The sequence below is a fragment of the Rhinoderma darwinii genome, chromosome 3 (assembly GCF_050947455.1).
Source record: "Rhinoderma darwinii isolate aRhiDar2 chromosome 3, aRhiDar2.hap1, whole genome shotgun sequence".
NCBI lineage: Eukaryota > Metazoa > Chordata > Amphibia > Anura > Rhinodermatidae > Rhinoderma > Rhinoderma darwinii.
Genome location: NC_134689.1, coordinates 141,907,704 through 141,921,857, shown reverse-complemented (window position 1 = coordinate 141,921,857; position 14,154 = coordinate 141,907,704). Strand labels below are relative to the sequence as shown.

General features: G+C 42.8%; 1 protein-coding gene across 1 annotated transcript in view; it reads right to left on the bottom strand.

The window, feature by feature from the left end:
* Nucleotides 1-14,154, bottom strand: part of TMTC3 (transmembrane O-mannosyltransferase targeting cadherins 3) — a 144,852-nt gene that overhangs the window by 16,757 nt on the left and 113,941 nt on the right. The gene's annotated exons all lie outside the window — the stretch shown is intronic.

Genomic DNA, 14,154 nt, shown 5'->3' with positions numbered 1-14,154 from the left:
CAGGCCGTAATTACGGCATTGGAAGGCCCATAGAAGTCTATGCGACACCAGTAATTACGGGTGGCTATGTGGGTGCACCCTTAATTACGGGAGCGTTGCTAGGAGACTCCCCTGTCTGCAGGCTCATGCCCGATTTGAATTTTTGAATAAAGAGAAGCAAAGAAATGGGTCCGTAACAACCGGTGGAATACGGGTGACAACGGACCCGTATTTACGGGCATGGGTCCGTAAATACGGGTTAAAAACGTGTGACAAAGGACCCATATTTAAGCCAGTATTTACGGGAGGGAAAAAATACGGTCGTGTGCATGGCGCCTAACTTCGTTACAACCATTTTAATTTTGTGATGTAGTTCCTTAGACAACTGACAGAGGTTGTGAGTTACTTAGATTGATGTAGAAAGGACACCATCATATGGAAAATAAAGGGCAAACACTGTTTGACTTTGAATGAAGCATCCTGTTTTGAGGCTTGTGCTACACTGTGAATCCACAGGGAACACAACATTCTTACACATGCAAACCAGATATTCATAAAATCACAATTGCATAATAACTAGAGTGTGCCAAGTCATTGTGTTAGAATAGGACTTCATAAAGTATTACAGTTTATGGTGAATGCTGAGCCTTCAGGCCTTTCATTGTCATAGCAGCTGTGTTCTGTAACACATGGCAAACAGAGCATATAGTTATATTACTCAAGATACTATAGTTGTGTATGGCTGTCGGATTTTACCCATTAGTGGCCACTAATATGCCTTTTCATGCCGGTCACTAATAGTCTAGGCTGCTGTGAAAAGGCAAAGGCATAGCCTAAGGCCCAAGTCCTGCACAGTGTCCTGTACAGGCTGGAGCTGGTCAGATGAAAGCCAGGCTCCTGCTCGAACAGTCGCATTCAAAGTTTCCTACAATCACGACCGTTTAACCACTTAGATGACGAGGTCGCTATTGACCAAAGAATCTAATTGGTTTACAGAGGGAGAGGGCTCCCTCTATCACCCATCCGTGGCCCGCAAATGTGATCGCGGGCCTCCGATTGGCTGCAATGGCAGATGGGGGGGGGGCCTGACAAAGGCCCCAAGGCCTGTCCTGGATATATGCCAGGGGCATGGCCTAATAGATTGCCTGCGAGTTTTCCACGGACAGGCAATAATGCATGCGTAAACGAAGTATACCCAAGCATCATGTAAGCTATCAAAGGATCGCATAGTAAAGTGCCCTAGTGGGACTGAAAAAATGAGTACCGTATTTTTCGGACTATAAGACGCAGTTTGTAGCAAGAATAAAATCTTGCTAAAAACTCTGTGTCTTATAGTCGGCAGTCAGTGGGCCCGGCTGCACCAGACCCCATGACCGCTTCCTTAATTAACCCTTTTCCCGACCTATGACGTGCCGTCACGTAATGGAGCAAGGGGGGGGGGGTGATGTTTGGAGTGTGCTCACGCGCTGAGCCTGCTCGATACACTGCAGGTGTTAGCTGCGCCTTACAGCTAACACGCTGATCTAACAGCCAGGAACAGCGATCGCGCTGTTCCTGGCCATTAAACTAGTTAAATGCCGCAGTCAATAGCGACAGCAGCATTTATAGGGGTTTTCCCCCGGAGGACATTTATGACATATCCACGCGATAGGTCATGTCTGATGATGCGGGTCCCACCTCTGGGACCCGCACCTATCTCTAGAACAGGGCCTCCTAAAACTCGTTCTAGCTTTTTGTGCTCTCCCGGCCACTTAATGATTACATGGTCGAGTTAGTGAAACAGCGTAGATCACTATGCTTCGCTTTTTCCGTAACTTCCAAAGAACTGAATAGTAGTTACGGAAACATTATAGCTCGCATGCTATGCTGCTTCTGTAACCGCCATTCACTACTATAAGCCCTCACACCGCTCTATCAATGAAAAAATATAAAAAAAAAGTTATGGTGAAACTGAACAATTTTTTAACAAATCGTTTGTTCTTTGCAAAATAGGAAATCATTTTTTCATATTTTCTGTTGTCTAAAACATGGGTGTGTCTTATAGTCCGAAAAATACATTAATTCATGTGAAATAAAAATTCAAAAAGTTACACAGTAAAAGAAAAACATTTTTTTCCATAAAAACTTGGTTTATTTAGTAAGTGTAAAAAAATAAATAAAAATACACATATGGTATCGCCGCGATCGTAATGAACCAAAAAATAAAGTTAACATGAATTTAAACTGCATGGTGAATGCTGTAAATAAATGTAAAAAAAACCTGCAAAAAAATTGTGAAATTGCTTTTTTTCATTGCCCCTCAAAAAAGTAATACAAGTTATTAAAGAAGTCCCATGTACCCCGAAAAAGTACCAATGAAGACTACAACTCGTCCCGCAAAAAACAAGCCCACATATGGCTAAAGCGGCAATGAAATAAAACAACTAATTTTAGTTCAAAAGTAGCAAAACATAAAACACCTATACATATTTGGTATAGCCGTAATTGTACCAGCCCATAGCATACAGGTAACATGTTTTTTATACCGCACAGTGAACGGCGAAAAATTTTAAGCGCATAAAAGAAACCACAAAAAAAACAAAACATAACCCCAAAAAAAGTTAATCCCGCAAAGAACAAGTTCTCATACAGGCTGGTCAACTGAAAAAAAAAAAGTTAAAGCACTTTAAATAAGATGGTAAAACGAAAAAATAAAATTGTTTGCTTATTACGGCCTCAAATAGGCTGGTCACTTAGGAGTTAAAAGAAACAGACTGCCTGCCAGTTAAAGGCTTGCTGATAGTGTTGTTCAGAATAAACATGAAGTCTTTAACAATCTAGAATATCAACAGTGTGCACTGGTTATAATCTAATTTAAAGGGGATGTCCAGGAGTAGAATATACAGTATATGTATTCTCTAAAATGAGGGAGACACAAAAAGGCGTAGTCTCAACTGGTCAAACCGTGTCAATATGTTCTATTAGAACATTTGCATTTCAAAGGGTGAAACCACTCCATTAGTCTGAGCAGAATGCCACTGCAAAGAGCCAGACTCAGGCTGGATTCACACGAGCACATTACGTCCTTAATGGACGGAACGTATTTTGGCCGCAAGTCCCGGACCGAACACACTGCAGGGAGCCGGGCTCCTAGCATCATAGTTATGTACGATGCTAGGAGTCCCTGCCTCGCTGCCGGACAACTGTCCCGTACTGTAATCATGTTTTCAGTACGGGACAGTAGTTCCATGGAGAGGCATGGACTCCTAGCATCGTACATAACTATGATGCTAGGAGCCCGGCTCCCTGCAGTGTGTTCGGTCCGGGACTTGCGGCCGAAATACGTTCCGTCCATTACGGACGTAATGTGCTCGTGTGAATCCAGCCTAAATGTGACCATGAGTTACATGGTAGCCTATTCATCTGAATAGGTGCAATGTAATACTACATTTCACATGTAGCACGTGCCGCAAGGAATATTTATGGCTGTTTGCCGCTTCCCTTGGTGATAACTTCTGATCACCAGGGATTTCAGCTGCGGGATCCACAGCCTCTGCTGGTCACCATGCCTTAAGGACCATGCCAATTTCTTCAAATCTGACGTGTCACTTTATGTGGTAATAACTTTGGAATGCTTTTATTTATCCATCCGATTTGGAGATTATTTTCTTGTGACAACTTGTACTTTATGTTCGTGGTAAAATTTGGTAGATAAATTCAGTGTTTATTTGTGAAAAGACCTACATTTAGAGAAAATTTGGAAACATTTTCATTTTTCTAAATTTTAATGTATCAGCTTGTAAGACAGATACTAATACAACACACAATAGTTACTAGTTCACATATCCCATGTGTCTACTTTACGTTGGCGTCGTGTTTTGTACACTTATTTTTCTAGGATGTTACAAGGCTTAGAACTATAGCAGCAATTTCTCATTTTTGAGAAAATTTCAAGTCTTTTAGGGACCAGTTCAATTCTGAAGTGGCTTTGAGAGGCCTATTTAAAACAGCATTAAGAAAGTATCTTAACCCTTTAGGCCTCTTCCAGGAAAAAAAGAAAATCTAAACCGAAATAAAAAATTTTTTTAAGAAATTGCATTTTAATCTTTTTTTTTTCCTGTAACAGAAGATTTTACAAAAGAATTACAACTCAATATTTATTGCCCAGATTCTGCAGTTTTTAGAAATATCCCACATGTGGCCCTAGTGTACTAATGGACTGAAACACAGGCCTCAGAACAAAGGTGCACCTAGTGGATTTTGGGGCCTCCTTTTTATAAGAATATATTTTAGGCACCATGTCCGGTATGAAGAGGTCTTGAAATGCCAAAACATAGGAAACACCAGCCAATATACACCATTTTAGAAACTACACTCCCCACAGAATTTATCTAATGGTGCAGTGAGCATGTTAACCCCACAGGTTTTTTGCTGAATTTCTTGGAATTAGTCTGTAAAAATGAAAGTCCACTTTTTTTTCACGCAATAAGTAGATTCAGCTCACATTTTTTCATTTTCACAAAGAATAAAAGAAGAAAAAGCACCACAATATTTGTAAAACTATTTCTCCGGAGTACGATAATACCCCATATGTGGTCATTCACTGCTGTTTAGACACACCGCAAGGGCTCAGAAGGGAAGGATTGGCTTTTGAAGTTCAAATTTTGCTAGAATAGTTTGGGTGCGGTATCCCATTTACAAAGCCCTGAGGGACCAAAACAGTGGAGACCTCCATTAGAGAAACTACACCCCCCAAGGAATATAACTAGGAGCACACGGAGCATTTAAACCCCACAGCTTTTTTACATAATGTATTGGAATTCTGCCATGAATATATAAATACACATTTCTTTCCATTAAAATGTAGAATTGTTTCATTTTTTCAAGGGCTAAAAGAGAAAAACAGCACCAACATTTGTTAAGCAACTTCTCTTGAGTAAGGCAGTACACCATAAGGTGTCATAACCTGCGGTTTGGACACATGGCAGAGCTTAGAATGGCAGGTGCGCTGTTTGGCATGCAGATTTTGCTGGATTGGTTTTTGGGTGCCATGTCGCATTTGCAGAACCCCTAAAAGGTACCGGTACAGTAGAAACCCCTGAGAAGTGACTCCATTTTGGAAACTACACCCCTAAGGGCATTCATTTAGGGGAGGGGGGACTGAGCATTTTGACTGCAGGCAGGTGTTTCATAGATTTTATTAGAATTAGGGGGGATTCAAACGAGCGTGTATTGGGTCCGTGCGGGCCGCGTGGTTTTCACGCGCCACGCACAGACCAATACAAGTCTATGGGGCAGTACAGACAGTCCGTGCTTTTTGCGCAGCGTTTGTCAGCTGCGCAAAAAGCGCGACATGCTCAATATCTCCGCGTATTTCGTGCATCACGCACCCATTGAAGTCAATGGGTGCGTGAAAACCACGCAGGTCGCACGGAAGCACTTTCGTGCGAACCGACTGAAACAGCGCACCAGCTGTCAAAAGGATGAATGTAAACCGAAAAGCACCACGTGCTTTTCTGTTTCCAAACGGAGTGTCTTTGAGATGAGCGAACCCGGACAACCGAACCGAACTTCACCGGGTTCAGCCGAACTCGTTTTGGCCGAACCTGGCAAAAAAATTTCCGGTACGCGACGTCAGGAGATAGTCACTGTCCAGGGTGCTGAAAGAGTTAAACTGTTTCAGCACCCTGGACAGTGACTTCCGATCCCAATATACATGAACCTGTAAAGAAAACAAAAACGAAGTTCTGACTTACCGATAACTCCCGGCTTCTTACTCCAGTCTGACCTCCCGGGATGACAATTCAGTCCAAGTGACAGCTCCAGCCAATCACAGGCTGCAGCGGTCACATGGACTGCCGCGTCATCCAGGGAGGTGGGGCCCGATGTCAAGAGAGGCGCGTCACCAAGGCAACGGCCGGGAGGGAAGTTCTCGGTAAGTACAAACTTTTTCTTTTTTTTTTTTAACAGGTTTCTCGTTATTGTGTTCGGCATTCACTGTCGAGGGTGCTGAAAGAGTTACTGCCGATCAGTTAGCTCTTTCAGCACCTTGGACAGTGACGGGCGTCGACTAGCCTCATCTCTATGATGGCGGCTGCGCGAAAATCACGCAGCCGCGCATCATACACGGATGACACAAGCAGCTGTCAAGTGGTTTTTGCGCGCGCAAAACGCAGCGTTTTTTGCGCGCGCAAAAACGCAACGTTCGTCTGAATCTGCCCTTAGGCAGTGAAAATGTTTATTTTTCCAAAACTCCCAATTTTTTATTTTTGCAAGGGGCAATAGGAGAAAAAAAAACCTGCACAATTTGTTGCTTAACTTCTCCAGAGTATGGCAATACCCCATGTGTGGCCCTAAATTGCGGTTTGGGAACACGGCAGAGCTGAGAAGGGAAGGAGTGCCATTTGGAACGCAGATTTTGCTAGACCTCATGTTCGAGGGCGCCATGTCACATTTGCAAAGCCCCTGACGTACCAGAGTATAGTGGAAACACCTGAGAAGTGATCCCATTTTGGAAAGTACTCCTCAAGGAAATTTATCATTTGATTGTACATATGGCAGGGCTCAGGAGTGAAAAAGCGCCAATGCGCATGAGGTCTAATTGGTGAATTTTCACAGCATTGGCCCACAATTGCAGGGTTCGGAGGTCAAACAAACCCCCCACTAAGTGACCCCCATTTTGGAAACCGTACCCCTCAAGGCATTTATTAAGAAGTGCATTGAGTATTTTGACCCGATACGATTTTACTAGAAAATAATGCACAGTGAACTTTCCACTGAAATGCCATTGTAGTGCACAATATGTTGTGCCCAGCTTGTGCCACTGAAGACAAATAACTCAAAATCTGTTAAGCTGTTTCTCCTGGGTATGGGAATGCCATATATGTGGACGTAAACTACTGTTTGGGCGCGCTGAGCGCTGGAGGGCTCAGAACGGAGGGAGCGCGGAGAGTGGATTTCGCTTGGTAGTAGTTTTGTTTGGAGTCTTGCTGGAATTTCAGTTTATAAAGCGGGGGCATATGTAAGCTGGGCAGAGTACATCAGGGGCATAGTCAGGTGGTATAATAATGGGGTAAAGAAATAATTCATAGATGTGTGGCCAGTATCGCATTGATAAACGGTGCCCAATTTTATCCCCCTTCTGGAACACACTGAAAATTTTGTGTCGCCATATTCTGAGTCTTTTTTTTCCTTGTAAGGGCTTAATTTTTGCAGGACGATCTGTAGTTTTTACCGATACCATTTTGGGGTACATGCAAGTTTTTGATCACTTTTTATGTATTTATTTTTTTGAGGTTTGGTGACCAAAAAACAGCAAGTCTTTTTTTTTTTTCACGACGTTCACTGTGCACTATAAAATTACATGTTTAACTTATTCTGCGGGTCGATTACGGCAATACCATATGTATATAAAAAAATAATTATGTTTTACACAATAAAATCACAAAAAAATTACGTTTTGGTGCTGCCATATTTTAAGAGCCATAACTTTTATTTTTCCATCAAGAAAGCTGTGTTAGGGCTTATTTTTTGCAGAACGAACTATAGTTTTAAATGGACCGTTTTTGGGTACATGCGACTTTTTGATCCTTTCTATTTTTTGCGAGGTGAAGTGACAAAAATAAATAAATAGAGAATCTGGTATTGTTTTTTTATGGCATTCACCACACGGGATAAATAACATCATATTTTATAGTTCAGACCTTTGCGGACGCGACAATACCAATTATGTATAGTTTATTTTTTTCTAATAGTAAAAGGACTTGATAAGGGAAAAAAAATGGGAAGTTTGTCATTTTATTACTTGAAACGCACTAGGGACTTGAAGGTCTAATTGTCCAGTCGTTGGTACAATACTTATGTACTGCATGGTATTATACCTGCAAGTTTCACACTGACAGGTAGCGTATTAGATCCTGCCTCTGGTTGCCATAGCAATCATCGGCAACCCGCGATTGTGTCGCAGGGGTGCCGATGTTGTAATCCCTTAGATGCGGCGTTCGCTACTTCGATGCGGACTGCCACATTTAAGGGGTTAATCGGCGGGGACAACCGCAGTGATCCATTCCCAACATCTTCCCTCAATACTAAGGCTGAATCTCTATTTTTTTGGTCACCGTCTCCCACAAAAAAAATGGAAAAGTGGTCAAAAAGTTTTATGTACCCCAAAAGGGTACCAACTACAACTGCAGCTCGCCCCAGAAGAAATAAGCCCACACACCGCTCAAATCGACAGAAAAATAAAAAAAAATTATGGATCTCAGAATATGGGGACACAGAACTTTTTTTTTTAAACAATCAGTTTTTGCCTTGTAAAAGTGGCAAAAAAACTTAAACAAAGCCTATATAAATTTGGTATCGCAGTAATCGTATTGACCCACATAAGTAAACATAGTTTTTAATGCACTTTGAATGCCGCAAAACCTCAAAAATAATTGAGCAATCTCATGATGCCATGAAAACCTACAACTCGTCCCACAAAAAACAAGCTCTCATATGGCTTTATCAATTGAAAATATAAAAAACAGTTATGGCTTTTGGAAGGTGGGGAGGAGAAAGCGAAAATGAATATCTGAAAAATGGCTGCAGCAGGAAGGGGTTAAAGGCAGTTGAATTGGGTCTTTTCAGCAGGCCCCTGTCAGGTACAATATTTTCACATACCCCTTACATTACATTCTATCGAATGCGTACAGGAAGCTTTAGTTGAAAGAACTTACAACAGTAACAAAGAGACCTTCTGATTTAATAGATTTATTATGATAAGCTCAAAAATATATACTATAGAACAAAAGTAGCGTTTATTAAAGGGGGTTTCCACTACTGGACAACCGACGACCTATCCACCGGATAGGATCGGTGTGGATCAGAAACCCAGACCCCGCACCAATCAGCTGCTTCGGCTGCCTGCAGGCACCAGATGATATTGCACAGTATGCAGCGTATAGAGCAAGAAGCAGATGGCTCCGTACATTGCAGAGAAGCCGTGCTACAGAAATGGAGCTATGCTCCTATTCACTTGAATAGGAGCAGAGCTGCAATACTGCAGCACGGCCGCTATTCCGTGACTGGAGCCATCTGTTACCGGTATTGACGTCCGGCGCCCAGAGGTAGCTGATCGGCGCAGGGTCCGGGTGTTGGACCCATACTGATCATACACGGATTACCTATCTGGTAGATAGGTCATCACTTGTCCGTTTAAAAAAAAATAAAAAAAATAGGTCAGTGTATTTGGTGCAAATTTCAAATTAATTTTAAAAAATATTTTTTACTTGGGGGGGGGGGGGGGGGGGGTGGCCTACAGCGAAGATAGGACGTGCATGAGCTGAGCTCCCGGGGACCGTAACTCATCCTGACCCGATCTGGTGCTGCACTGACACTGAACTCACCGGACAGTCTCTCCTGCGATCCTGGACTACGAGGACGGGCATTTGGAACGGCATCCCTCTGCGCTGCTCGTGGGCGGACCACATGGTGTTCTGCGGCTTAACAGTGTGGAGCTACATACCTCCGTCCCCGACATCCATAACCCTGCCATTTGCCTGTTTGTCGGCACCAGGGCTGCACTGCTGGCACCTGAAGATCTCCTCTGAAACTAGCAGGTAGAGGACATTCCTTGCTGGGAAGTTCTGCACTCAGCTGCATTGAGACTCACCCAAGAGGAGATCCTCACAATCTAAGCAGAGAGCGTATGGTTCCCAATCGCATCATGAGCTGGACCCTGAATTGGAGCCGGAACCCACTCTCAGACAAGTTTCAATGCAACTTTTGACGGCCATAGATGCCTGCAAAACATCTCTAACAGGTCAAATTGACGAGATAAAAATTGATGTCAGCCTCCTTAGTCAAGACATGCATAATATTAGAGGACGCATGGGAGAGTTGGAGGATAGACTCTCTCGGGTGGAAGATAGAGTTGGCCCTCTTGCTGTTACCCTAACAGATACGAAGCGTAAGGTGGAAGCTTGTCAATCTAAAACTGCCGATTTGGAGAATCGCTCACGCCATAATAACTTACGCATCACTGGCTTATCTGAACGGGCTGAGGGCCAGTCTCCTGAAAAATTTATTGAACAATGGCTCAAAACCAACCTAGGGTTTTCTCCACTTGCTTCGTGGTTGAAAGGGCACACGGTGTCCCAGCTAGGCCGCCACTACCAGGCGCCCCACCGAGACCATTCCTAGTCCGCCTGCTCAATTATCGGGATATGGCTTTGCGTCAGGCCAGACTGAAGTCTCCGTTGACATTTAACAACTCTACGGTTTCAATTTTCCCTGACTTCTCTGCGGATCTCCAGAAGCAACGTGCCACCTTTACGGCGATCAAGCGGAAGTTCAGAGACCGTAACATACCCTACTCCATGGCATACCCTGCTCGTCTAAGGATTGTTACCGAGGGAAAGGTTATCTTCCTACACAGACCGTCAGAAGCTAATGACTGGCTGCAGATGCATCCTCCATTGGTTTGATGAACTCGGACCGACTGTCTTGTTTGCGGCTCGTCGCTTGGATTCCTATGGTGAACTGTGATCCTGTCAATGACGGATGCTGCCTGGTGACATGATATCCTGATATTTCTCTTTCAGTCAGCTTAGAAAAAGCTCATATTTTCTGTTACCTTATTTTTTTCACAGGCCTGTCTGTCCTCTATCTATCAATCTATCGATCAACATATGCTGTCCGGTGAACGTATTATTTCTCACTTTATGCTTTGTTCTAACTTCAACAGGAAAAGCAACAAACTGTTTTTCTAGTATAATGGACGGTACCAGATCGTATACCTGACTGTTCGATTGTTAGGTATTCCCCGTTTTCTTTCAGTGACCTGAATGTCGGCCCTGCTCCTATCTTGCTATAGGATTGCTTTCAGATTTATATTGCAAGTTACCATGTTTAGTTTTGTGGTTGTAACTAAATTTGTCTATGCCGTAAACGTAATTGATCATGCCTATATATCCTCATGCTTCTTTCTACTCTGCTGTACTGGCGCCCTCTTGTGGCAACTAACCCTGAATAATATATTTCAGTAGCTGATGACATGGCCATATCTTTGAACTGTGTTTCATTGAATGTACGTGGCCTAGGGACTGCGTCCAAGCGGACCTCAGTTTTTTCCCATCTTAAAAGATCTAATCCTCATCTAATTAGCTTACAGGAAACACATCTGGTTGCTGATAGATCTGACTGTTTGAAGAGGCCATGGGTCCAAAGGGCATGTCATTCATATCACACCACTTATTTTAGAGTCTCGTTATTGATACCCAGATCTCTGAGGTGGAACCCCATACAGATTCATAGAGATCCTGTAGGTAGATTTGTGTTTGCTTATGCTGAAATTGATACCAAACCATATGTCATTTTGTGTATTTATAGCCCACCACAGGCGAACACCTACGTCTTCCAGGCTGCTATTGCATTTGCCCATCAATTCCCTCATTCCTCTGTTTTATGTATGGTTAACTTTAATCAGGTGATGGATATTAATATGGATCGCTTTTCACAAGGCGCTTCCTGTCTTTGACACCCAACACTCCGCTTAGTCAATTAATGAATGGTGTGGGTTGGATAGATATGTGGAGGTACCATCATCCCCAAGATTTAGAATATACCTGCCATTCGGTTGGGAGATACACTCTCTCAAGAATCGATTATGTTTTTTGCCCACCTAATATGTCGCTGTCTGTTGCTTCGGTTTCACATGATTGAAGAGGGATTTCAGACCATAATGCCCTTGTTGTGAGATTAGAGTTTCCGGGCCGACGCCTGCTACCTACTTGGAAATTACACCCATTTTGCTAAAACAGATAGGTCCCTCTGATCATATCCCAGACCAACTTACTCAATTTTTACAGGTTCATGACCTTCCTATTGCACACACCTTGAAATGGGACACATTTAAAGTTTACTTTCGTGGTTGTCTGAGATCCACTATTTCCTATATTAAGAAAACTACGGATCACTCAGAAAGGGAATTCGAGAGTAATTTGGCTGCTGCAGAGTCTCTGTAAGTTTCTGGTGAACCTGCCCTCCTACGTTCGTGATACCGCTGATTGATCTCCTACAGATCTGCGGCATCAGTATTGAAGAGGATATACTCCTCGTCACAATTGACGTGGAATCTCTATACACCAGCATAAGGCACCCTGACGGGATAAGAGCCACAGAATTTTTCCTCTCTATGTCCAGTTTGCATAAACCTCGATGTTCATTTTTGACCAAATTGTTGGAATATGCTTTGACACATAATTTTTTCATTTTTAATGGACACTTTTACCTACAGCTCCAGGGTACAGCAATGGGGGCAGCATGCGCACCGTCGTATGCCAACCTGTTCCTGGGGCTGTGGGAGAGGGACCTGTTTGCGGATGTTCGGGATGACTTGATGGACCGGGTTCTTTTGTGGGCTCGGTACATCGATGACATCCTGGTCATCTGGAAGGGCACATGCTCTGAGTTGGATGTATTCATGACCAACCTAAATAGGAATGCTTTGAATCTGAAATTCACATACAAAACAGATAAAAAACCAAATAGAATTTTTAGATATCAAACTCACCAAGGACACATTTGGCTTTTTACAAAGCGATGTGTATCGTAAAGAGACCTCCGTAAATTCAGTATTGCATTCTTCTTCTTCCCACCCTCCACAGACTATCCAGGCAGTCCCGATTGGAGAATTTTTACGGATTAGGCGAATTTGTTCGTCCGACACATTGTTTGAAGAGCAGGCAAAGGATCTAAAAAAAATCGCTTCCTTAACCGCGGGTATAGCATGAACTCCATCAAAAAGGCATATCACAGGGTGAAAAATGCAACCAGAGATCTTTTTCCAAGGAAAAAAATACAGATTCACCAACACAGGTAAGGTTCATAACCAATTACCATTGTAGGTGGCCACAGATGAGGGAAATTTTTAAACGATATTAGCCTATTTTATTGACAGATCCCACACTGGAGAGATTTATCACCAGGTATCCAAGTATTACAGCAAGACGCTCAAAAAACTTGAGGGATCACCTGGTGAGGAGCCACTATGACCCAAATAAAACAAAGTATCCTTTTGGGACTAAGGGCCCTAAATGGAGCTGCAATCCTTGTGGACACTGTGTAGCATGTCCGAACATAGAAAGGTCAATGACATTTGCAAATGCCTTAGGTACAATATTACCCATTCGATAACATGCACCACAAAAGCAGTAGTGTATTACGCGATTTGTCCTTGTCCAAAAATTTATATTGGCCTTACATCTAGGCAACTGAAGGTCCGAGTAAGGGAACATATGTCCGATATCACGCAAGCACTAGAAGTGGAAAATTTGTAAACCCTTAAACCAGTAGCCCGACATTTCAGGTTACACCATTCCTGCGATGCCTCTAAATTGAAGGTAAGAGGGATTGACCACATCATATCGGGTATGAGGGGAGGTGCTGTGAAACAAAAATTGGCACAATGTGAAACTCGTTGGATATGGACCCTTGGGACAATGTGTCCATATGGTCTGAATGAATCTTTGAGCTTTGCTCCGTTTCTAGAACCATTGACTCCTAGCGGGTCCAGGTTTTTAATTTGTTCTATGTATTGTACTCCTTATGTGCTGACTGCCCTCTCTCCTCTTCCTCCTCGTGTTACAGGACTGTTTTTGGATATAGTTTCAAGAAGGATCGCCCGAGTGAACATACTAGTATGGGTGTGTGAAGAGATTGGACTACGTTTACACCAACTACCCATTTTGGACGTGTCGTCCTGTCCATTTCGGTTGTTCCCTCCTTATTTGCTATACATTTAGATGGGACATTTGATCTCTATAGTATGCATTTAATGTTTTGACTTGCCCGTTCCTGCTTCCCTTTTCCTATTCTCTCCCTCCCGATTCCCCTAGCCTCCTGGCTGTGTTCCCTTCTCTCCCCTCCCCCACCTTTGTCTTTGCACGGCACCTACGCATATATATATATATATATATATATATATATATATATATATATATATAAATACAGGTTGTTAGACGATCTGCCATATACACAACATACACCCATTTTGTCACCCTATTTTCATATGTAGTATTGATGTGGTTCCTCACGTATTCATGCACACATGAATTACTACATCACTATATGTTTGTGTATGTTTCTTTTTAGCACTTTGGCTTTCTCTCAATCTATGTATGATTACATAACACTGTTAAGACAGAAATGTTCTAT